Raw genomic sequence first — 24,236 nt, 5'->3', positions numbered from 1 at the left:
TTAATCAATTTAAGATATCTGAAATATAAAAATTTGCAAGTAAGCTTTAAATAAGCTTACAGTACACTGTTCAGACCAAAGACCATTGTATCATGTCAGGGTGTCAGTGGTTAGGTATCTTTCCCAGCCACTGCTAACATTAGCATTCAAATATTCAATGTTTTATTTATTTATTTTTAAAAGCCAGATTAATCTCTTTGTGAAAGCCTCTGTAAGTTTTTTGTTGGGTACAGACAACATTTAAGATACTCAGCTACACCCAAATGGCAAGGAGGACTTCAAGGGTCTGTGTTTTTTTTTCACATTTTTCAGACTGGGCTACAGATCAGGTCAGCTGGGCTCCTTTCAGTTGCAAAGACAGAACTGAAGACAGATTTCTTTAATTATCCTGGAAAGCACTTTACTAAACAAGAGTTAGGTCAGACACAGTGCTAAAACCTGTCCACACAAACAGAAAAGGCCACTTAAATGTATAGAGAAGTTTCATTATTTAAACAAAAATCATCACAAGTTTATTTTCTAGAGTTTATACAACAAATCTAACAACTTTTTGTACATTACTCAGTTGAAAATTGACTGTAAACTGGATAGCTTCACTTTCCTTTTTTTTATGGGCTTTTTTTGCTTACTAACAAAACAACATGGGGGGGGGGGGGATTGTTTTCAATATGTGAAGATTTAAAGACATATCTTTGAAAAAGTTTTTAATCCCTACTTATATTCTGAGGAATTCTTCATTTTTAAAAAAAAAAAAATCTGACAATATCTTAAAATCATATGCTTTATGGTATGAGATTAAGAATTGTCTCGTTATAGTTGAAATCATTTATGATCATCTACTCAAAACATGACCTTTCAAAAGCAACTTCGTAACACTGGAAGTAGGGAAAATGAATCACAGATATCTGATGCATTGTTTCAGACCAAGACATAAAACATTCCAATGCTTATTAGGACACAAAAGAATTTTTCTTCAAAACACAACTCAGAGTCAGTCTGGAAACAAGTGATTTTCCCACCCACATAAGTAGACAAGAAAGAATATCTTGTGTTCTCTGGGTCAGAACCTATCCCTTAGCTTGTTCAACTACTTTGATGTAGTTGTATCAGAATTAACAATTCTGTTCTGCAGAGATGTGTTCAGTTCTATCAGAATAGTTTTAGAAGCTATTTCTTCTATATTTAAAGAATATTCTTTTAAAAATTATTACTTCTTGGACATTTATATATAATTATTCTTAATTGCCCTTAACCACTGTAGTATTTTAACACCATTTTATGTCTTTCCATGGTTCAAAGACTCTGGTGGGATTTAATGCTTTAAGATAGCATCCTGTGATGACTCCAACTCTACTAAGTCTTCTTTGATGGAAATGTACTTAAGAAATAATTCATATTGCCATGGTTTTACAGTTACCAGTGTGGTCATGAAATAACCCACAAAGTATCATGTGTTGTATCCTTGAGAATGCATAGTGCAGCATCAATAATCTCTCAGTGCCCACAGTAGGCCAATGATTAGTCCCACATAAGAGTAGAAATTAATTGTATAAGTTACTTATAGAGAAGTATGGTTACTCAGCCCAGTTCCTTCTGCATACTTTCTTCTGGGTACTGTTCTTCAGTCAGAAGGGAAGCTGGCAACTTTTTGCTGGCATAGATGGGTACAAAAGTTACAGAAAAACCTTCAAGTTGACTGAAAAGATACTTAAAAAAACCAAACCAAACCAAACCAACAAACAAAAAAACAACCAGGCAAAACAATAAGAGCTTTCATGGCACTTACTCCCTGGTATTCCTCCAGTAACGTGACTGACATTAAATGTGACTGACATTAAATAAGAATGGATTTGGCACAAAACAGGTCTGAATTAACCCAATGTAAATCAAACCTAGGTTAAAGCTGCTCAGGGAGGATCATTTTCACAGTAAACCAGTGAAAGATTATGGCATTGACTACAATGGGAATAGAAGCAAAATTTATAGGAATAGGAGTTACGAATCAATCCTTGTTAGGGAAACAAAACACAAACTTAAATTGAAGATTTCAATATTACTCAAAAGTTTGTTGTTATTCTTTCTTTCTTTTTCTCCATTTTGCTAAAATATAGTTTAATATAAATGCAGATTTATCTGTTTTCCATGGGACTTACCTTAAAACTGCTGTTTCCAAATGCAGTTTGCTTGGAATACCTCCATCACAGAAAAGTTATATTGCCTTTATAGTTGCCTGGCAACTATTTCTAAAATGAATTATATTTATGGCGTTTACAATGCACCATAAGCAGACCCACAGTCTTCTCAATTAAATTAACAATAACGACATTAGTAACACCACCTTTGACATGTATATAAATTATTTACTGACATGTAAGGAACTGTTTCCTACTTCCTCTAGGGAGCCAAAACTTTATGTCTCTCTCTGAAGTATCTAACCTTGCACCGACAGGGATCCTTGGAACAGGAAAGTTCATGCTTGTGCAATTTTTTGTTTATTTTAGTTTTTTTCTGTTTAATACCTTAATGAAAACTGCAGTGATGAACAGCAAGACATGAATACTAAGCAACCTGGACAGCTTGTATGCACCATGATGCCCTGTATTCCTTTCCTTGATGCTGGAGTGTTCAGTGGGTTGTTTGCAGTTGAAGTAGGCAAAACCAAACCCAACAATGAAAAGCTGTACTATACACTTCAGAGAACATGCTACATATGCCTGTTTACTGATCCAGTCAATGTACCCTGGATGTCAATGTTAGAATTGCTTTTCCCTTGGAATTTTGCTTATACTTTATTCAGCTGTACTACTGTAGCGACTTCTTCATTTATAAGCAATTGGTATAAGTATCTGATATAGGAAAAAAGGCAGCAAAAGTAGAAAGCACTATTTAAATACAAGTAATACATACTTCATTCAAATAATATTTTATAGGTTACAAAAATATAGCCAGTTGAATTAAAATTTGCACTAGTAATTTTTCCTGAAAGAATGTTGCCTTAAATGTCTATATGTTCTTGTCAATTGTACTTCAGAGGAAGAATAAAATAAGACTTGTTAAATAAAAGTGGTAGCAGACATATTGCGTTATTCTGAATGCTTTATCAATAGCAATTTGGAACATAAAATTTTATTTTCCTGTTTGTTAAATTTAGTGGATTCTAATGAAATAGTTATCAACATGGAGCTGTTATTGTGGGTAACTTTTGCTAGCCTCTTCAACCCACAGAAGAGTCAACTAGTAGAATATCAAATTTGTACACTTTAAATGATTCCAAGATCTACCCCTCTTGGTGCTGAGGTCAATGACAATGGTTTAAGTCTGTTCATTATCAACTGCTTCAGAGTATTCATTTTCTAATATTTTATTTCTCAGTTCTACCTGAGGTTAACAGTAATACTTCATATTTAGGGTCATAGAGTGGCATCAATTCAAAACTGGCTACATGCAAATACATAAAAAATGACAGACATCTTATCTCACATTTTTCACTAGGTTTTTCATAGAATTCTCTGGGAGGTTTCATGACAGAGTAGTATGACTAGTTCTATTAATAATACCTAATATATTATGGAAATCCTTTCATCTTCTTTATATTATGCAAACTGTTGCATTCAGAAACTCAAGAAAATTTAAATTTTCTAACATCTGTAATCTAAAACAAAAGCCAGACTTCCAGAAATAGGATTATTTATAGCAGAGTTTGCTTTATAAAATGGTTGTAAGAATCAGTGAGAACTAAGACAAAATGCAGAAACCTGCATAGTCAGTAGGAGGTCTGTTAGTGCTATTTGTTATATGTACTTATTGAACTCATCAATGTTACTTTTCAAATTTGACCCTTGGTTCTCATTGGTGATGGATCATCCAGTCAGTCTCATACCCTTGGGGATATCTGCCTTTCAAATAATGAAACCAAGTATCTTTGTCCAGCATCAACAAATCATAGTATCAATATGTTATATTTCATTACATTAGAATAATACCATATAGCTAAGAACACACATTTTTCTTATCCTGTTATCAGATATTTTCTGAAGGAAGTTAGGAAGTTATACAACTCATTAGTGGAAATTAAGAAAATAGAAATAATGTGAAAATACTGCTTTCTAACAAAAAATGCAATATGAACTGCTGCAAACTCATAAAAGCATTCTCATGACATGTTCATAATACAAACAATGATTAAGTTATCAAAGTTTTACCATTTACCCTATTGCAGATGCATTTCTTATTATGATTTTAAAAAGCTTTTCAGTATTGAAACAGTATAATCCTTGAACTTTTTTATTTAGAAATCCATATAAATGCAAAAAATAAGAAAATAAGAAAAAAACCTTTAACAAACTGAAAATTTTGAAAACTTACCTGGTCATGGTAAGCAAAATTCCTACCACATCTGTAAAACAAGCTATGCTTAATGAGGTATTAGAATTAATACTACCCAATAGTAGAGAAAAGGATAGAAGAGAAAAATCTAGCTAGATCTAACTTAGCCATATACTTCAAATACTATCTGTTTTCTGTTCTTCAATACTTTTGCTGGGTATTTCAGGCTGTTTTCCTCCTTACCAACTGCATGATAGTAACTCATACTTTGTCTCTGAAAAGAAATATACACATTAAACAGTAAACTCACAAGCTCGAGACCTCTCAGCCTCTGTTTGCTGTGCTCCTCTTGCTTCTCAGTGTTACAGACACATGTGTAAACAACAGAATTTCCTGCATCCTTTTCTCATCTGCACTATACTGGGACATGGCCAATGGAATTATTTACAGCATTAAGGCCACCCCACAGTAACTTGAAAAAGATTCCTATTGGTCAGGCTTTACCAAAACTAAAACCACATTTTTCATTTAAGTCATTTACACAATATAAAACTTTTTTGCCATATTAATCTTCAATGAATATTGCTTTATTCAGTTTTTATTTCTCCCTCCCTTTCTAAACTGAAGACTGTGACCCCAGTCCCTCAAATATTATCTATAAGCTTAAATTAATTATTCTAATCACAGTAGTTAAGCTCAAGGTTGGGTGGATTCTTGTCACTACTTGCTTGTAGTATACCCACTGAGTTTTAAATATCCTACAAGCCTAGTTTTTCCCTCTCTATTACTGTATATCATCTAGTTAGTACATGAATTTTTGTAACTGACTCAGTAATTAGCCAGAGGCTGTTGGACATTATTATGAAAAAATTTAGTATGTTATGTTCTTGGAGATAGGAAAAGAACATGGTGAGGAAAGGTTAAATATATGGAATTTGAAAAGCTTATTTCTGAAAAAATGAAATATCTTTGCATTAAAATTTAGAGTTATAGTATTAAAATAGGATGCAATAAATATTTCTTTAAAGAATATAAGCTCAAACATTTTTGTAACTGACATGTGACAAAGCAGGACACAACTGTCCCAAGGCCAATATCACAGGCCACCTAAATGGCAAGTCCTTGAGGCATAAAACTGATATAGACACAGGTGAAATAATTTGCCATAGCTCAAAAAAGCTAAATATTTCTAATTAAAAAAACCTCATCATGTACAGAATTACCGACAATTCATGTCACCATCTCAGACTGAGAAGCCAGATTTCCTTACTCATAGCTTTAAGGAACATACCTCTACTTATGTACTAACACCCCACCACCTTTAGCAGCAGTATAGCAGGCAGTCTTTTCATCATGACTAGTAGTTATGGCTGCAGGACTCTTCACTTAAGTAAGGAGATTGTCTGATACTGGGATTTTATGATTTTTCTTTTAATTCATTTTAAGGAAATGAACAAGCTAAACCTTCCATTCCCATCAACTACATGGACATTACATGACTTCCATGACTGACAAAATCTATTCCACTACCAAGAGACAAAAGACATTCAATAAAAAAAAAGATTAAAACCTCCCTAGACAATTCTATTAAGAAACAACAAAAACCCCTCACAACCAAAGAAACAAAACAAAGCAAAAAAGAAAAAAACCCACCCAAAACAAACAAAACAAAAAAACCCACCCAAAAAAACCCCAACCATAGTAAAAAAATACCCATAGAAAAAAAAAGCAAAACAAAAAACACACAGCAAAACCAAATCCTAGTCTGTATCAAACTAAAAACAAACAAAAAAAACCACCAAAACCCAAATCTAAACAATAAAATAGTAAGACAACAGCTACTTGATGCATTTTCCATGGTTTCTTTAGAAACTACATATATTTCACCTTCCGCTAGAATACTCTCTGGCTACATTCTGTTATCCCTGCTGTAGGAAATCAATTCACATTTTAAAAATCAAGTTAAAGACACATCATAACTTACACGGTATGCTATTCTTTTGTAGCTAGTCACATTTAAACCCATTCACGAGATACAGTACTCATTTTCCACCATTCTTAACTTACTGCAATCTCTGAATGCGTCCAAGAAGCCTGTTCCATTCTCCATACAAATTCTCATTTTCTAAAGCACTTGATACTCATTCGTTTTATCTGAGAGGAAGCTGAATAACTTTGATCACAACTGAAAATACCTTCACAAATGAAGATCTGTAGTAAAAGATAACTTACCATTCAAAAATAGCAAAAGAAAATAAATAGAAAAAGTGTCAGTACACCACATGAAGGAAGCAGTACTATTGGAACTGCTGCTAAGTGTAGGCTGAATTTTTTGCCACAGATGTCTTAAAAATCCTGAAAGCCTCTTTTTCAGTTCTTGTCTCCTGAACATCTATTTTAAGAAAAAGGACCACTATCACTGACTACTTTTTGGGAAGGAAAACTACTCCTCAGGAAAAAAGGCACAAAAAAGAATTATGCATAATAGGCCAATAGTAAAGCTATAACTAAAACTCAGGTTCTATTCTGTTACCTTTTGTAGTAATCACCAATTCTTGGAGGAATTTTGATTTTATACCATTGATAAAGACATATTCAATTTAATTAAAGAAAATTACACTGTAAATGTAGAAAATTGACATGACATTGTATAGATGAAACTATGCAAATTATTTTTACAAACAGTAATTAAATATATCATCAACTTCCGTAACAGAATCAAATTAAAAACAAGAACCAAAACCCAACAAATCCAAAAAATCTCATACTAAATAAACCTGTGGATTGCAACTCTTCAAGACGTTAGGGAACTACTAGTGAAAGTATTATGAGGTACTATTAGGGAAAGGTAGAAAGGATTTGATAAGCTATTTAAAATGTTTATTGAAAAAAAAAAAAAAGTGGAATAGTAAGCTACTTTTATATTTTCACTTGAAAATATATTCTTCCTCTTCAGTCTTGTCTGACCATTGACCTTGATGTTAGGGGTTAGAGCTATCACTGTAATAATTACAGAACAGTTGTTGCCAACATGCAAGTTTGCCTACACATGATTTTCACATGGGGAGCTGAATTGTCTTCCTAGAAGTCTCCAGGTGTAATGTAAATAATTCTAAGTTCATACTAAGAACACCCATAAGCCCATCAAGAGAATGAAACTGTGGTCCTTACTTTTGTAGAAAAATGAACTGAGAAAATATTATAAAGTCTGTAAGTGGTATCAATAATCTAGAACAAATATTTTGATAAATGGTGTTAGCTGTCAACTGAACTGTTTCACCCCTGACTAGTGTGGGATAGACTCCCTTCTCTTTGAGTGGATTTGAATTTTGGCAGCACTCCTGACCTGCTTTTTCCAACATCCACAGAGAAGCATTAACAGAACATGAAAGCCAAATTTTGAATTTTTAAATTCAAGACCCATTCCTTTAGGGTCACAAAGAAGAGACCTGATCCTTTTCAGGATTATTGAGCTAATAAAAAAGATTATTTAATTTGTCTCAGAGGAGAAAGTTAGAGCAAATCTTTTTCAAGACATAGAAGTTAACAATATTTGTTATGTTGATGCAATTTCTTTAGCAGATATAAAAAATAAATCACATTACTGTGCAAGCCAAAACCAATAAAGTACTTCAAGCACAAAGAGCACTAAATCAGAACGTTCCTATTAACTTAACTGGAAAATAAAGAGGGGTATGAAGCACTAAAATTGTAACCTTTTGAATCTGGGCTTCCTCAAACATTCTCAAAAAGCATAAATAGCCCAGTTATACTTTGTTGAAGAAATTAATTTTTAATCATACTATTTTATACTATTCCACACAATTTCACACAAGTGAAGCAATAAACATCACAATACATTTGAAAACATAAGGATAGGTCATCATTTAGTGTACTGCAAGCCCAGACATGCTCTCTTAGACAATGAAAATAAATAGAAGACAGTTTGACAGTAAAAGGTACATTCAAGGCATGAAGGAAGAGAAGATACAGGCAAAGTCATATCATCTTTAATATCAGCTCTGCAGCAGCAGCAAAGCCTAAATTTATGTAAAAAAGGAGCAAACCTGTTAAAGAACAATTAGTTACAGAAGGGATAAGTCAGTAACAAAACCCACCAAAAATAAGACGCCACCAGTCCTCATGCATAGACTAGTCAGTGTGGAAAAACATGGTGCAGTTTTGTTTGTTTGATACAGAAACCCGGAAGAAGACACAGTTAGTACAATTATTTCCTAGAATCTTTAAAATTAGAAATTAAAGAAAAGGATATTTTTATCCACATTTTTTTCTAAGTTATAGCACGTACTAAAAAAAGCAATCATAACAAAGCTTTGCTTCTATAGCTTTTCAATACAGCAGTATTAGACATCATTATTTAATAATACTAACCTAAAAACTTAAGTAATGATCTTTGAGCAAAATAATTATCACATAGCAAGAGCATTTGTCATAAAACCTTCAAAGCAGGCAACAAGGTTATACACTGACAAAACTGAATTACATGAATAAAACCACTTGTGTATTTAACACCTCTCTCCTAGCTACGTAACTTTAAAACAAGCAACACCAAACAGCAACATCATGAGAAAACATTTCAGTTTTATTCTAACATAGTGATAAAGCATAACAGGAAGAAGTTTAGAGATAATACTTTTCTCAGCTTGTTACTCCAATTCTGACTTCATCTGTGCAAGTTGAACTGATTCACAGGTGCAAACAGTCACAGCAGATAAACGTAGACAATTTATCTTGTACAGGTCTGTGCTGCTGACTGAAGTTCTTCGTTTATTGGAAGTGAAACAAGAAAAGAACTATATATTACATTTGACTGGTGTTAGGCTATTCAATACTTCACACCATGTATAGCAAAGTTGTGGTGAAACTACTTAAAGATTCACTGTAAATATAAGCTTCACCCTCTGTTGTCAATTACACTGTAGTGAAAATTAAGACAGAACACCTGAAACTGGCTTGCTCATTATAAGTATACTTCAACAAGCCTCAACTTGGCAGAACTACCACTGACTCCCAATATCTAGAAAGGTAAACACAGCAGATTATAAAATAAACTCTAAATTTTAAGATTTCTGTACACTGGAGGTTATTCCTAAACAGTAGCATAATCTGAGTGTTTTAACTTTGAAAAATAAAACAACAAAAAAGTCAAGAGAAGCCAGCTCAGTTATTTCAAGTGTTTGTGATATTACTCCAGGTGTCTCCTGACCAGTTGACAGTTATCAAAGAAGTTATAGAAACTGCAAAAGGACAACACTCAGCAATTTTAAGATGAGGAGTGGAAGTGAAAATGTAAGAATAATTGTTCTCCATTTGTGATAATTATATTATTTTCTACTGAATGCATATAGAAGTGTTTCTGCTTTCCATATGTTACAAATAACTTTGCAAATCAGTTTCTAAATAAATTCTCAATAAATGTATTTCTGGTACATCTGATAGAGAACACCCAAGTGCATCTTCATAATTTATATTTATGACTACAATTTACTATTTAAGTTGTTGGAATAGCAGCAATATACTTTAGAGGATTTTTAAATGGCATCAAATTAAGAATAAAATAAGCTGTTTTTTTTTTATGAAGGAAAAAAATATTGTTTCTAGTTGATATTTTGATATAAAAAATTAAAAGTAGTTGAGTCAAAGAGATTTGGTTATGCTTGCTCTTCAGTGTAACCAGAGTGTATAGAAAAGCCATCTTGCAAAACCTTTCATTAACTGCACACAGGTGTGATGCAGTTATGAATTCTAGATTCGTTCATTAACACACTGATCAGAAAGACATGCATATGTGTGTGCAAAGACAAAAAAGACTTAGCAGAATTTTTAATTTCATGATCTTCAAACACAAAAACCTAATTTTTAATATATCAGTACTAATCAACACATTTCTATAAAAGAAATCAAGTAATCTCTACATATATTTCTGATTAAAAACATTAAAGGTCCCACGCTATAATAAAAACTGTGAAGCCTCACTTTTTTGAGGAAAATATTTTTATTGATGAATCATTCATATACTTTGATGCCTCAGTTTGTTTTCCTCAGATATCAATTATAATTTTTTTTTTTTTTTTTTTCAGAAAGAGTTGACAAATACTCCAATGAAGTGTACAAGAAGTACGTGTATCTTCCAACCCTACGCTGGAAGGGCTGTGGGAGGAGATGCTACTTTGCATCCTTAGAATGCTGCTGTTATTAATAAGTAGTTTTAGAAACAATATTTTCTTCCCCCCCCCCCATAACCTAAGAATAATAGTATCTTACAGAAGAATACCTTTGCGTCATACAGACGATTGTAACAGCAACGTGATGACTAGTGTTTCATCAGACCACACCTAAAGCAGGGAAAAAGTCTAAAACTGTATTATAAACCACCTATCCCATTCTGAAAAACCAATTATTTCCAATTTTTCACAGTAAATGAAAACTCATTTTCCTGTTTGATACAGAAGTAGTTATTTCTTTTACTAGGATAGCATTGCTGCAGGTATTCAATATTCAAACAGCAGCAGGGTCTGCCACAAATACTTTAATCACTGTAAATACAGTTACTAAGTTTAAAAGTTATGGTTTGTTCACTTTTACAAGCAACAGTATCTCTCTGGCCGTAGGGCTGCCATTTTCAATAATAAAAACATCTTGTATCTTCAGCATTTTAAGTGACAAAATTTGGCAAGATTGAAGGTTCTATGTTATTAATAAAAAGAATGTTTTCATTTAGGTTTCTGAATATCTGGACTTCACCTGTATCTATTTCAGAAAAGAAGCTATCATAATTAGGTCTTTAAATCAGCAGATTATAAATTACATCTGAAGAAATATGTGTCCCTGATTTTTTCCTGTACTCCAAACTGAAAATTACTATCAGCAGCATACTGATTTCTAAGTTAGTGTCTTGGCATCACTTACAGGTCAACAGAAGTTAATAATGCCATAAAAAGCATGAATGTATTTAAGACCTTGCTCCACATTCCTGTGATGACTTTGATTAGGTCAGTTGTTCTTACCCAGGATTAAAGAAAAATTAGAACTCAGATCCCATCTGTAGGTAGGAAGTCAAGCATGAGTTTGGTTTTCAGTCTTCGATAGGATCAATGTTATTTGTTTGTTTTTCATACACAACTAATATCTACAACAACAGAATACTTGTATCTTTCTGCAGTTTTCATTTACTCAAGGCTATTCTGCACCAATAAAGCATGATCCCAAATGTATGTCTTTTGGATAATTCAATAAATAATTATAGTTAATAAGTAAATTCTCAGTAGCCTAATGAGAAACAGGAATCTCTTCTTGCAAGCTTTTACTTTACTATTTGTTAATCTACCTGTTATTGTAAAAACTAATCACAGCTTCAAAACAAAGACCTAGACTATCACATGCAGCATAAGACAGTAGTACCATGAAGAGATACACAAACTACCTCGAAGAGTATTACTGAAGAGAATAAAAAAAAAGATGATGCATTAGTCTGGATGGTGTCAGGCACATGTCTTGAACTAAGACTGTGGTGCAAATCACTTTTCAGTTGTGACAGCGGGAATAGTATTCGTGGCTGTAATTGTATGTTACAAACAAACTGTAAGTACTACAGCATACCATGCACTAGAAGTCATTGTAAAAGATAGTTGACATTAATCTAAAGACATGAATCTTCATTATGTATTAAAAATACCCTTTTATTATATGTACTATGCACAATTTTTCTGTCTTTCCATATAGTTTCACAGCCATTTCTATCAACATTTTAAAGTTTACCTGTCAGTAATGGTCTGAACAGATGAATACCCATGAAGACAGTGTGATGCAGCTAAGGGTCAAGATTGTCATAAATGTCTTGCACCTAAGATAACCCACATTTCTTGCAGTACATCTTTTTCAAAAACCTCTTCCACAGCATCCCTCAGTAATGAGGAGCCCCTTGCTAAACTATGCTATTCTAACCGTACCCTTGAGAGCCCTAAAGTTAAAACATATGAAAGTGACTGCTATGGGTTAGCCCGAGAAGTACATTCATTTTCCAGGAAATTATTTGGATTACTACTGAGTTGATTGAATGGTTATGTTCAAGGGAACATAACAATAAGAATTCTGAGTCCAGTTTAAATTTATTTTCTATACTAATGAGACTAGAGATTTGATCATGTTGTTTTATGACTTTTTTTAATAAAATGGAAAAGGACACTGTTTATTACCTGCATTCTGGGCTTGTCAGGGACTGAAATGTCTTCATCTTTTCTAAAGGAGTACTACAGACTGATGTGTATACATTAAAAATGTTTAGTCTTTCGTTTAACGATTTATTTTACATTTTAACTTCATCTTTTCAACAGCAAACTGTTCAGCACAATCTTGTACTGCTTCAGAGTATTCTCTCAATATTGTATTCTGCTTAATCTAATTCTTTATTTATTCACAAATAAGTTCAGTGTTCTGTTACATGTTTTGTGACCAAATTACCTCTCCAACACAGAACCTACACACACACACACACCTCATGCATATATCTGTGGATATATTTTAGTTAAAATTATAGTCTAACTACAAATTATTTTAATTTTTATGAAAAGGGAAATTAGAGAGCAAGCTGATATTCACTGAAATTGGATATGAAACCTACTACGACCTGATTACCATTCCTGATGGTTGTGTGCATAAATAAAAGGAGAATACAGAAGTATATCAAGCAGAGATAATTCAAATTAATGAAAAATATTCATAAACCTGATACTAATATCCTTTCATACTCAAAAAACCACCCATGAAATAAGAACATCTTATCTTTGACATCAGTAATTTTCTTCCTTACTGGCCTTAGCAAATGTTAAATCCTAAGACGAGACACATGACAACAGGTTATTTAAAATCAACCACTTACTTTTGGATTTAAACTGTTCTTTATGGGGGCCAAGACCTTACATCTGGGTAATAATTAATGAATTCTGTTTTATAAATCTAAATAAAATTGTAATTTAACATGTTAGTCCTTAGTTACTAACTTTTCCAGTTTCAACATCACATACAGTTAGAACATATTTTATATGTGCCCAGGTGGCTTGTGGCCTCCAAGGCTAAATTATACCATTTCCACATTAAAGATGGAATACCACTTTCAGAGTACATTTACCTTACTTTATTTTATCTAAGAGATTATTATCTTCCAAAGGTTGAAATTCTAAGCAAGATGTGGAAATGGCTCAACAAGATTTAATTAGCAAGCAGAAGGACACAGAAACTGAAAAAACTGCTTTCAGCAGATTATAATCCTGTAGATATCTGATTTTCATGATGAGTGAGAACACCTGCATCAGTATTAGCTTTTACTGCATTTCCTGCTGGGGCTGTCCCTGGGCAGCCGTGGGGAAGACTCAGTCAAGTGTAGATCCTTTCTGGCAAGGAATGCAGAACGACCAAAGGTGCCTAGTTTGAATACCTTGTACTAGAGACCTAGATTTCTCTATGAGCATAGGAAGCAACTTTGTTCCGATCCACTCCCAGTCACTTACTACTTCCCCTTAGTTCTTTGACTTGTGCAATATCTCTATAAGACACATGACAAAATTTCCTCTTCTAAAGTTCATTCCATGTTTGTTTGGGTTTTTTTATATATAAGGCTGAGCACACAGTTAATTTGTACTAGTATGGTTTACTAGCATATAATATTAGTATAATATCTGAGGTATGTTTGATTAAGTATATTTTCTTTGTCAGATGATAACTAGATTTAACTGAAGTCAGAAAGAACATTTATAGGAACATCTTAACTGCTAACTGAGGCTAAAAAGCAGAAAAGATTATGATTATGCTGATATTTTATGCTGTTAAGGATTCACTGTCCAGTATCAACAGTGCCGCCAAAGAGGTGGTGATAGCTTGCTCCTACTTTAAATATGGTACTTTTAATGTTTGAAGACACTGAACAATTTTGCATTTTGCCAACTAGATTTGCTGTTCAAGTTCTCCTCAAAGCCTTGTTCGGTGAAAGATCACCTAAATATATGAAAGAAGTAAGATCTTTGGGAGAGATAACATAACTTCAAAAAGCTTGGCCAAAATTATTTTTTTTTCAACAATGTAAAAATGTCTAATACAAAATGTTAACTACGTGTTTGAATAGTGTCTTTCTTACTCAATATTTATGCAATTATGTGTTTTATAATTCTTCTTATGGCAGTCCAATAGCCATACTAACATAACTAAATACACAAACAAACTGAGGTTTATAAAAGTCAAGAGAATACAACTAAGAAAGAGAATAGGTTATCTAATATTAAACAGAACAAGGTTACAATCAGGCTTTCCGTGTGTTTCCTGAAGTAGACTACAGCTAAAGTTAGAAGTTATTTTGGTACCTCTTTTTTTCCCTGTGAGCACATAACCAGAGTTAGCTCAGGGTTTTTTCTGCTAATAATATTAATATTCTAGAACAGGAGAAATGGGGAATTTTAATAGAAATAGCTAATAAAGCAGTTTAAAAAGTATGTTATCTATATGAAATTGTGCTGAAATCAAGAAAATCTTTCTTACATAAAATCTTCTACATATGCTAAGATACAAGCAATTTAAAACCTTGCAAAACTGAACTCTATTGAGTTATGAAACAACTAGATTTTTTGAGAATATTTTTTGTTTTATATTATTGTTCATGTAATATTTAAAATAACTATTTTCCTATATATTTATATTTCTTTGTTCTGACAGTGACCAAACATTCTCTAGGAAACACTTGCTTCTGGAGCAATAACTGTGCTTCAGAAGTCATTGTTTATAAATATAATAAGGTATGAAACTACAGATTCAGATTCTGACAAAGAAACCTTAGCTATAGTTGCACTAAAATGATGGCTGTTGTCACCATGGCAAAATACAAAGAGAAAAAATGTAAATGGAAACTTTTTTAACTTCCAAATAAAACTGACTCAGCAGTAAAAATGTTCTGGCACAATTTTCAGCACACGAGCTATCATTTCCAAACATGTGAAAAACATCGGTTCTGCCACCTTTTGAAGATTGGATATAAGGTATCGTGTTTTCAGATGTTTTTTGCTAACTTATACCGCTATATTCTGGGAGGGATACATGTTTACAGATAGTTAGAAACATATTCTCTTTCAGCTTGTGGTTTCTGAATGGGAAAAGATTAAAGCAGCTCCTAAATGAGTTTCAATAAAACTTTTTATGGTTTAGTTAACAGTCCTGATTGGAGCTGACTATTGAAGCTGAGACAATGGTATAGGTACTTGGGCTTCAGAATAACCTGTTTCAAATGAAGGATATCAAGGAAATTTGATAAATAGTTAAGTAAGTCTGTAAATTATTTATCCATAATGATGTTTACAAGACTTAAAAATTAGTAACAAAAAATGTTTTGCTGTTCTGTGGAACACTATGCACCTTATGCACTGTGAGTCAGACTATTGTATCCAAACTCAACAGTACTGAGTGATCATATAAAGCATTTGTACTGTCATAATAAGCATAAAAATCAAATAACACAATAAATAAGCCACAATTCTTGCATGGTTCATTTCCAGAAATTAACACTGTGAGCAGACACTGAAGAGTGAAGATGAACTATGTTATTCACTGAATTCCACCCAGTCTGAACTTGCCATGATACTGAGACAATATAGAAGTATTTGAATAATAATTCAATCTGTGTGTTGTAAAGCACAATAGATAAGGAAACTGTTTTAGTAGATTTTGGCTGGGGTGCGTATAATAGTAGATCTCGGTTCTTTATCCACAGATTCCAGCAATAAAACCCAAATCTCTACAAAGTAGATTTCAACAAAAGGAAAAAGTATCATTATTCTCATCTTCCCATAGAGAAATTAGGTGGCCGGTTACTTGATTTTGTTATACTTACAGGCATCTTAGTAGTAGAACCATAAAAAAAAAAAATAAAAAAAGTACTGCATTGTCCTGAGTATCAATGCAGTAGTACTAACCGACCTATATTACCTCCCTCATGGTTAAATTTCACCTGCTCCTTGAATCGATACTAATATATTCATTATGAGACTGTAACATTTCTTTTGGACATCCTGTGCCTTGATGAAGTCCTGCACATAGGATTTTAACTGCTAATATTCTCTGAATACAGTTTTGTGCATGATGTCGTGGCACCACGGGGGATGGGGTGGTGGTAAGGGCTCCCCACGGGTCTGTCAGGCCCTGCCCCAGCAAGGAGTGGGGCAGCTGGGGGCACAAGGCACCTCTGAGGCTGGGGGGCAGGCCTGGCTCAGGGGACCCGCGCTCAGGCAGGGCAGGGCTGTGGGGGGCTGGAGGCCAGCCTGGCTGGGGTGTCACTGGGGCAGGGGCCACAGCAGGGTGCTGGGCTGTGGGCAGGTGGGGGGAGCCCCAGGGTGGGCAGGGACAGGCAGGGCTGGTGGCGCCTCAGGGCCATGGCATAAGGCATCTAATGATGTCTTTTTGTCCAATTCAGTTGGTATCGGATATTTTAGAACAAATCAATGTAAAGCAAAAAATGTATTACAGATGTCAACTTAATTACATATATGAATTTAAAAAGATGCAATTGTCTTTGATACCATGACCTCACACTTTCATTCAGGGACATGAAATTCAAAGCTAGACTTTGAATAGATCATACTCGTATGATGAACCCAGCATCTTAAACCATTTATGATGTGCTCTTTTGCCCATTTTTCCCATCTTTGACTGATTTTTGGTTTCACTGGCTTCTTGGCTTCTGTACCAGTACTTTTCTCACAGTAACTTCTCTCATTAATTACTGTGTGTCCCTCTGCTGTGGGGTTCAGCTGTCCAAGATCCACAGCCTTAGTTTGTACAACCCCTCTGCCTGACCTTGGCTCCAGTTCACTGAGAAAATTCTTGTTTAGGTGTGAGAAAGCAGGCGAGCTAAAACTAGGCAAGATAAGGAAAGTAAAAACAGATGGAAGTGCAACTGTTGACGCAGCAATAGTAAACAGCTCCAGGACTCAAACAGAAAAGTACTGATGTAAAACTGTAAGACCTCTCCCTCCTGCCAGCTCCAGGGAACTGGAAGACACTAACTCAGCAGCAAGGCAGGTCAGCCCATTTGGAGGAACCTGGCCCTTCCCCAGCTGACTGACAGCTTGTCTGGCCCAAGAGGACTCAGCTGCTTTCACAAGCATTGCAAGCACAATAATACTTAACCTAGGAGCTTGCTAGTTCTAGCCTGTCTTCACATGTGTCATCCAACAAAAAACCTCTTCATACCCCTCCATTGTATCTTGCTACAGAGTCTCTGCTCATGGTGAAAGCTGCCGAAATGGAGAGAAGAGGAGGGTTCAGAGCTTCTAACAAAGGACACTGTGTCCACTGTACAGCTAGCAAAACATTTCCTTGTCCTATGAGAAATTAGACTAAAAAGCAATTATTATCCAGAAAGTTCTAACAATCAACTAAAATTACAGAGGAAAAATTTAGAAAGGATAAAATGAAAGCACTTAATGTCTTTATGTAGTAATATCAAAAGTCAAAATTAGTGACTAAAAAAGATCACAGAATCACAGAATAGTCAGGGTTGCAAGGGACCTCTGGACATCAGCTAGCCCAACCCCTTGCTAAAGCACATTCACATAGAGCAGGCTGCAGAATCATGTCCAGGCATGTTTTGAAGGTCTCCAGAGAAGGAGACTCCGCAACCTCTCTGGGCACCCTTTTCCAGTGCTTCATCACCCTCAAGGGAAAGAAATTCTTCCTTATAACCAGATGGAAGTCCTTGTGTTGCAGTTTGAGCCCATTGCCCCTTGTCCTGTCACAGGGCACTACTGAAAAGAGCCTGGCCCTGTCCTCCTGCCACACACCCTTAATAGACCTTGGTAAGATCCCCTCTCAGTCTTCTCCTCTCCAGGATAAACAGGCCCATCTCTCTCAGCCTTTCCTCACAAAGGAGATGCTCAAGTCCCCTCATCATCTTTGTAGCCCTCCACTGGACCCTCTCCAGTGGTTCCCTGTCTCTCTCGAACTGGGGAGCCCAGCACTGGACACAGCATTCCAGATGCAGCCTCACCAGGGCAGAGCAGAGGGGCAGGATCACCTCCCTCCACCTGCTGGCCACGCTCCTCCTAATGCACCCAGGTTCCCATTGTCCTTCTGGGCCACCAGGGCACACTGCTGGCTTATGGCCAACTTGGTGTCCACCAGCACTCCCAGGTCCTTCTCTAGAAAGCTGCCTTCTAGCAGATCGGCCCCCAGCCTGTGCTGGTGCATGGGGTTGTTCCTCCCCAGGGGCAGGACCCTATATTGGCCTTTGTTGAACTTCATGAGGTTCCTCTCCACTCAACTCTCCAGAATGTCCAGGTCTCTGCTGAATGGCAGCACAGCCGCCTGGTGTATCAGCCACTACTCTCAGTTTTGTGTCGTCAGCAAACTTGCTGAAGGTAGACTCAGTCCCTTCATTCAGGTCATTGATGAGTAAATTGAGCAGTGTTCCCCATGTTGGCCTGCCCTTTAATCTTTACCCATAAGCTCTCAACTTGCTCTTCACCCACCCCTAGGCAGAATACATTCTAGTTGTTCCTTCACACCTCTCCTTGCTGGCCTGTCTTTCATAATAAGTACACAGCCAGCCATGACAGCATGCCAGTCATGAAAGCTATCCCACCATGTCTCTGTAACTGCAATGAGATCATGGCCCTGTGACTTCACAGAGATCTCTAATTCTTCCTGTTTATTCCCTGGTGTACAGGCATTTCAGAAAGGTAATTGAGCATGCAGGTTTTCCTGGAGGCATGCAGGTGGATCCACTATAACCACAACCCCCTTGAGGTGGCTGGCCGCCTGGTACTCATCTATGGAGGCAGCTAAGGAACATTATACTGCTGCTCTGGTTGGCCTGGCTTACTCCCCAGCTGGATGCAATGGCATGAGTATTGTGCCATTGTACCCCTCACTCCAAGTCCTTCAGTTTAAAGATTTATTAAATATTTTTTTTTCATTTCAAAAGGTATTTTTAAAGATATATCAAAGATAATTTTATTAATTTTCAAAGTAGTGCCATTTTTAGAATTTAAGCCTCCTTTTCTTTGCACCCATAAAATATTAACTGAATATAACCCTTTTTCACCAACAGTTTTGTTGTTGATATTCATTTTCAGTGAAAAACGTTTTGCTGAAAAATACTTCTTTGTATTTGCATTTGGTGTGGGTCTTCCATTAAAATAAGGCAGCATAAGGCATGGTAGCTCTAGAAAACTGAAGTTTTTGGAAACCATGTATACATCAACACTATGGAAGAACCCATATAGAAACTAATTTTCTGTTACTGGCACCCATGTTCTCAATTTAAGTAGCTAATAGAAGTACATCTAAATCAGCGTGGAGTGACACAAACCATTCTGAAGAAATTCTGTTAAGAAATTCCTGCAGGTATCTGGAAACGTAAATTTCTCAGAATATCTAATTTTTTGCTAATTTATGTTAGCACACAATTTCCCTTTCTTGAAACTATGACCCTAAGACACAGTGACTGTGTCTTCTGAGAAAGAAAGTCTCTGGGATACCAGGTTATTAAATTCTATCCTTTACATCCTACTACAGACTTTACCTGGGACTCCTGCCTCTCACAGTTTCCTTCACATTCATGGATATTTCAAATTCACCCATACTGTATTATCAGGTTTAATAATAAAATTATTCTTATAAATTATATGTTCATATTCTTCAGGGCTAACATTCTGAACAGCACACATTTTCTCTCATGAGATTTCTCAAAAGAAGGGATTAGAGTGTGCTTTACAAACATTAGCTCTCACAACAACCTTACAATAATAATTTTTTTTTTGTGCCTTTGGAGATGAAGTAAATGTTTACAATGTATGTCACACAGGAAGTAAATGACAGATGATATGGAATTCAGGCTCCTAGACTCTGTCAGATTAGAATCTTTAAACAAATGTGCAGAAACTCAACTCTTAGATATGGAAGGAAAAGAGTGCCCAAACAAGCAAATAAATTTGAAAGAATATAAATAAAAATGATGGGAGTTTGGGTGTTTTTTTTTTCCAATTCAAACAAGACTGTATGATTTCCTACCAGAACATAATGTTTTCAGATGAGTAAAAGCAGGATAATTTCTCACATGAATGGAAGAATTGGAAGAGAATAACAGCAACCCTCAAAAATATTCTTATCAGATATCACATTTAGTTCCTTATTATGTTAGCTCTTTGCCTTATGATGTTACCTCTTACAGTTTCTGCTGATAATAATAATCACAGGATGCTGACATGTCTACAACTAGCTTCTGCCAATGCAAGCAAACTGTAGTAAGCATGCTGTAATTTACAGTCCCAAGATGTTGACAGACTGGTTTGCAAGCCAACAAAACATTACTTTCTTTTGCAGCTTCAAAGCCTGAGAGGAGGACATAGAGTTCTGTGAAAGTCAGTAGGATGCTGGAAAGCTAAGGCATAAAATAAGCTGTTCGTTGCAAAGATGCTGGCCATCATTCCAGAGGGGATATCACAGATCTAACTTCAACAAAACATCTGTCAACATGGTTGTTTTCTACACAGACTGAAAAAAATAGGCTGAGAAAGTTTTTCTTAGGGGCTTAGCCTGGTCTCCAGCTGTGTGTCGGTTTTGTGTACTACCAGTTAGTAAAACAGTAATACTTTATTCATGTATATTGTATTGTCTATCTAATTCTGTACCTTGTGCAGGTATCTTCCTGACAAGACAAGTGTGTCCTTTTGAAATTTTGGTATTTTGGGACAGCATTTAGAAAATTCTTCTGTAATTATACTTCTGACAATTACATGAGGTTGGAATCCTAAAAACCTCTCTAGTCGCTATTTAAACTCTTGACCGGCAAATGCTGAATTTTTGCATGTGTAATTGTGTCTCAAACCCAAAAAGGATGGATAATATATATGTTAATACTTTCAGATTAGTTTAAAGAAAAATAAATCTTACTTTTGCACCATAGGATAACATTAACTTTAATTCTAAGCCTCTAACCTTAGGGCAATAGGAAATTACAAAGCTAGGACAAAGCAAAGGTCATCCCAGCCCGGTACTGAATGTCTAGCGATAGAAAATGTCTGGCTCTAAAAGACAATTCACAGTATTGTTATGTTCACTTGGATGTTTAAAATACCAACAGAGATCTTTGTGGATTCTGCTATATCCTTCTATTCAAACAGAACAATCCCACTTGCACTCTGCAGCCATCAGACCCTGACACCCCAGCAGGGCCAGTCCCCAGCTCCCACAGCCCTGCCCTGCCTGTCCCAGTCCCCAGGGAGGTGCGCGCTGCCCGGGGCTGGGGTTGCCTGGGTGCCCCCCATTACCCTGCTGCTGGCTGGGGTGGTAGGATGAGCCCTGGCTGCCAGCTACCAGCCAAAGAGGTCGATTTTCTTTAATACAGTGTCTGTTTTTTATCACAGCTATTAAATTAGTACCCCACAATCTACATGCATCCTGTTGGTTCTACAAATAGAGTTCTGCAGATGTTTGCTATTATGCACAATTTAGAAACTATTTCATCAAAGAAAAAAGACTTGGGAATTAATCACCCTCTATATCAAAGGGCCCTTGAAGAAGCAAAAATGTCAGAATCATTGCAAACAATAAAAATTTGCTTGCATGTCCATCTAAAATATTCTAACATTGTTCTTATTAAATAAAAAATAATTTATTTTTCTTTGGGTTTTTTTTCACCACGCAAGCATATTACAGCCCGTGCTATGGTATGTCTATAAAACCTCTCCATCAGAAGGAGAAAGAAAACACTTAGGTATCTGGTGATACATGGACATGTGCAGACAAAGAGTTAACAAGTTAACCTATTCAAATTCAAGAACTTGCATAACCTAAATGGAATTATTCTTGTGTGGTTAATGAGATTTATAGGTACTGAAATTACAGTGGTCAGCATCAGGAGGTTATTTTGCTCACATTTAATCTATTACCAGCATAATAACTTACAGTAAACTATTTAATAAAATAAATCTGAACGTTTTTCTTTCCTTGCTTTTGTTTACAATTGTTTCCTTCAAAATATTTCAGTCTATTTATCCTTCACATAACTAGAAAATTATATCTATGCAATTTCTAATCTGCATCGTAAGCATACACTTAATGGTGAATAGTAACTGACTGCTTTGGCTGGTAGGATCAAATAAGATTAAAATCCAATTTCTAATACAAATGCTTGTTTATTGCATTTTATGTCAATAGCTGTCATAATTTATGTAATTTGCTTACTGATGACTAATTATGAAAATTAAGTTGGGCACATACAAGAATCCAAAATTGGTAGAAGTATATTATAAGCAAATTGATTAAAAATTAAAACTATTAGCATCTCATTATTTTCTTTATAGTGAATACAATATTTAACAATTGAATAATTAGAAAATTTTACTAGCTACTTAGTTACTAAAGCTGTCTTCTTGATTACACAGGCATAATTAATTTCTTCAGATGAAAATTACATAAAATATTATTATTATTATTAGATGGACTCAAGCAAAATGTCTGTTACAGATTACGTGCAGTAAGAACAAAGTCATATATCACAAAATGCAATATTTCAAACTAAAAAATGTATTCTTTATACTTCAAATGTGTTTGTTGCTAATTTTGACATACAATATAGGTAAGTTCTAAATGTATGCTGTGACTATTTTCAAGGCAGTGTAGTTATAACAGGACACAAGACCTTTGGCATCATTTTTAGTTTTCTCCCTTTCATGTAAAACACGCCTGGTTCATCTGCACTTCTTTCCTTGACCAATGCAGTGTATTTCCCAAACATGTAGCTGAATGGCTACCTATTAGAATCAGTGATTTTGCACTCCAGGTGCTAGATGCAAGAAGAGCATCCCAGTGCTCAGCAGTGGTGATTTCCCATGGGGCATAGTCCCCAACCACCATTGGAGGAACTACCCACACACAGCAGAGAGCTTGATGCAGAGCAAGCTCCTGAAGGACCTGCAGTTTTACCTGCAGGACCTGCAGGCAAGGAGCCCACCTGCTCAAATTGTGACCAAGTAAAGGAGCTGCAGGAAGAGGTCACCAGGATGTGCAGCATCACAGATGAAGAGAAATTGATCAGTGTAAGGGCACATGGAAAGTGAGAGCACCTGCTTCATTAAGGTCATCATCTGATCAAGGACCTTTTCAATGCATTCAATGCATTCTTTACTCAATAATGAGTAAAGGGGAAAACCATAAACAAAGGCCCACAGAGACACAAATCTGGTAACAAACAAGGAATAACAGAGACAATGGCAAGGACCAGGAAGCCTCCAGCTGTTAATTGATGAGCAGCCAAGAAACTGTAGGCACACCTTTAGAAAGGGTCAACCTGGACCTTGTAACTGGTAAGAAGTAGGAAACAAGAGGAACATGGGTATTTGGGATATTCAAGGGCAGCCTGTGCGACCATGCAAAACTTTTGAATGAATGTTTAGGGGAAGAGGATTGGGGAGGAGCAAAGTGGGAAATAAGCAGAAAGGCCTAGAAAAGGGGCCAGTCACATATAAAACATGACCAGCCAGTGCATTTCTGTGTCCAAGCCCTGTACCTGATCGCTGTAGTATACTCTATCCTTCATTAAATCCTTTGTTAACTATATTTCTGTGGAATCTTACTATCTATCTTATGTATGTGAGTGCTGTAATGGCTAGGTGACAAGTACAGGTGAGACAGGTGTCAGTGGGTTTGTTGCCACTACTGGAGCAGGCGAGGGTCTTAGCATCAGTAGCTGGAGGAGGACCATAGCTCTTGGGAGCATCGTTATGGGTCCCACAGACTTTGTCCTTGGTGTGCCAGCTACTGGAAGAACCAGTGAGTGCAGACAGGGCCAGCAGCTGGGGTCAGAGTGAGGGCACAGGCACCCCTGACCCATGGTGTCAGGAGCTGGAGTG

The 24,236-nt window shown here is 35.7% G+C and overlaps 1 protein-coding gene across 1 annotated transcript in view; it reads right to left on the bottom strand.

The window, feature by feature from the left end:
• The window catches only part of CCDC102B (coiled-coil domain containing 102B), a 194,135-nt gene extending 170,973 nt beyond the window's left edge, over positions 1 to 23,162 (bottom strand). Inside the window, exon 1 of the mRNA XM_080381165.1 lies at positions 4,637 to 23,162. The gene's annotated coding sequence lies outside the window, so the exon portion shown is untranslated. The remainder of the gene's footprint in view (positions 1 to 4,636) is intronic.
• Between the last annotated feature and the right edge of the window lie 1,074 nt (positions 23,163 to 24,236).

This window comes from Falco punctatus (assembly GCF_963210335.1).
Source record: "Falco punctatus genome assembly, chromosome: 3".
Classification (NCBI taxonomy): domain Eukaryota; kingdom Metazoa; phylum Chordata; class Aves; order Falconiformes; family Falconidae; genus Falco; species Falco punctatus.
This window is presented reverse-complemented; position numbering and strand designations above follow the sequence as displayed.